Here is a 3,165-nt window from a genome sequence, read left to right on the forward strand (position 1 = left end):
ACCATGGCAATGAGACAATATACGATAGAATGAATGTAAAACTAATGTTCTCCCATGTAAACTATCACATAATTCACAATAAAACATTTAAGAAAAAAAAGAAGACAAAGTAAAGTATTGTAATCAAATGGGCAAAGACCTAAAGTTAGAAAACCAGAAGGGAGGACACATTCTGCATTTCTCAAGCTGAAAGAACTGAAGAAAATATTCAACTTTGACTTTCAATATTGAAGGATTCCATAATAATGCATGATAAAGCCAAAATATTGAATGATACAGAAAGCATTAAAAAAAAGATGTAAGGAATACACAGAGCCACTGTACCAAAAATAAATGATCCATCAAGGGAGAAGAGCGGTGTGCGGGACTCTACCCAGAGAAACAGTGATGCCAGAGATGGAGGCAGAAAGGATGATGTGGAGAGATGGAGTGGCTGGGCACTCTGGACCCAGAGAGGGAGAGGGGTTATGTGCTGATGACCGGGAGATAGGCTTCCAGGGTATACCCTTTATTTGTTTGATGATGCATGGAGGGGATTGTAACCATGGCAATAAAATGATATATGATAGGTTGAATTTAAAGCTAATGTTCTCCCATGTAAAACTATCACAGAATTCACAATAAAACATTAAAAACAAAAGTAGCTGTAAAAGAAAGCGGACAAACTAAGGTAAATGTAAAATGAAATGCAATTTTAAATAGGATAAAAATGGAAAATCAACTGAAAAAAAAAAGATAATGGAATTTCTGACTCTAGACTCATGGGAAGAGAAAGGTTTTGTGCTGGCGGCCAGGAGACTGTCTTGCAGAATGTATCCTTTTGTTGTTTAAATGATTATATATTCCTGTGTGATTTTGTGTACATCAAACAAACAAACAAAATGGAGGGAACAAAAGCAAAAACTGTTAAATGATAATGAATGGAGAGGATTGTAATCATTGCAATGAAACAAAATATGATAGGAGGAGTGCAAAACCGATGTTCTCCCATGAAACTGTCATTCAATTCACAATAAAAACTTTAAAAAAAATTTTTTTTAATGCAAAAAAATAAATAAATGGTTGATGTTCAATCATTTTTAGAGGTAACATATGATCAAGAACTGATGGTACTGAGAGTAAAAGTCTAAGCTGCACTGAACGCACTGGTGAAAAACAAAGCTCCAGAAACTGATGGATTACAAATGGAAAAATTTCAACAAACCGATGAAGCACTTGAGGCATTCACTCATCTATGCCAATAAATCTGAAAGACAGCTATCTAGCTAACCAATTGGAAGAGATTCATATATGTGCCTATTCCAAATGGAATGCAGAAATCATTGAAAAAGATTGATCTTAACATGCAAGTAAAATTTTGCTGAAGATAATTTAAAAATAGTTGCAACAATTTATCGACAGGGAATAGCCAATCCATCTTGTTGGGGGCTTTCTCTTTTTCTCTGACCCTTCACTTTACCAAGTGTGATGTCCTTCTCCAAGGACTAGTCCCTCATGATATGTCCAAATATGTCCGAAGTCTCACCATCCTGGCTTCAAAGGAGCACTCTGGCTGTACTTCTTTCAGCACAGACCTGCTTGTTCTTTTGGCAGTCCATGGTACCTTCAATATTCTTCTCCAATTGTTGATCCAAGTAAACTGAAGTCCTAACAACTTAAATCTTTTCTACATTTATCAGGATGTTATTTACTGGTTCAGTTGTGAGGGGTTTTGTTTTCTTTACCCATATGGAAGGCTGTGTGGTCTTTCATCTTCATCAGTTAAGCATTTTAAGTTCTCTTCACTTTCAGCAAGGAAAGTTGTGTTATGCATATTGTTAACCTCAGTTTGTTAATCATCCTTCTTCCAATCCTGATGCCATATTCTTCTTAATATAGCTCAGTTTCTCGGATTATTCGCTCAGAATATATTTTGAATAAGTATGGTAAAAGGATAAAACCCTGGCTCACACCTTTCCTGATTTTAAACCATTCAGTATTCCCTTGTTCTGTTCTAATGACTGCCTCTTGGTCGATGTATAGGTTCCACATGAGCACATTAAGGGTTCTGGAATACCCACTCTTCGTAAAACTATACATAGTTTGCCATGAACCACACAGTTGAATGCCTTTGCATAGTCAATAAAGCACAAGTTAACATCTTTGTGGTATTCTCTGCTTTCAGCCAAGGTCATCTGACATCAGAAATGATATTCCCAGTTCCATGTTCTCTTTGAATCTGGCTTGCATTTCTGACAGTTCCCTATCAATGTGCTATTGTAATTATTTTAAAATTATCTTCAGCAAAATTTTATTTGCTTTTGATATTTGATCATACTAATGATATTGTTTGATGATTTCTGAGTTATATTGGGTCACCTCTTTATGGAATAGGCCCAAATATGGATCTCTTCCATCAGCCCACTTGGTTGCTGTCTTTCAAATTTCTTGGCATAGGTGATTGAGCACCTCCAGTGCTTCATCTGTTTGTTGGAAGATTTCAATTTATATTCTGTCAATCTCTGGAGCCTCGCTTTATGCCAATGCCTGTCTAGTGCAGCTTGGACTTTTTCCTTTAGTACCATCAGTTCTTGATCATATGCTACCTCTTGAAATGGTTGTATATGGATGATTTCTTTTTGATACAGTGACTCTGTATTTCTTCCAGCTTTTTTTGCTTTCTGTATCATTCAATATTTTGCCCTTAGAATCCTTCAGTGCTGCAATTCAAGGCTTCAGTTTTTTTCTTCAGTTCTTTCCGCTTGAAAAAAGCTGACGTGTTCTTCCTCTTTGGTTTTCTAACTTCAGGTCTTTGCATATCTGATTATAATACTTTACTTTGTCTTCTTGAGCTACCCTTTGAAATTATCTGTTCAGCTCGTTTACGTCCTAATTTCTTCTATTTGCTTTCGCTTTTCCATGCTCAAGAGCTGGTTTCATAGTCTCTTTGGACATCCATTTTGGTCTTTTCTTTCTTTCCTGTCTTTTATTTGTTTGTTTTTATTATTATTATTAAAGATTTTTATTGAGGATTGAGTGAAAGTTTATAGGGCATATCATCAGTTTTACATTCAACAAATCATATACCTTGTTTCATTACATTGATTATAATCCCCTCCATGCACCATCAGTTAACAGTATTTCTATCTACTTTAGCTTTTTTAAAAACAAACAAAAAAACCCACT

The sequence above is a fragment of the Chrysochloris asiatica genome, unplaced genomic scaffold (assembly GCF_000296735.1).
Source record: "Chrysochloris asiatica unplaced genomic scaffold, ChrAsi1.0 scaffold00155, whole genome shotgun sequence".
NCBI lineage: Eukaryota > Metazoa > Chordata > Mammalia > Afrosoricida > Chrysochloridae > Chrysochloris > Chrysochloris asiatica.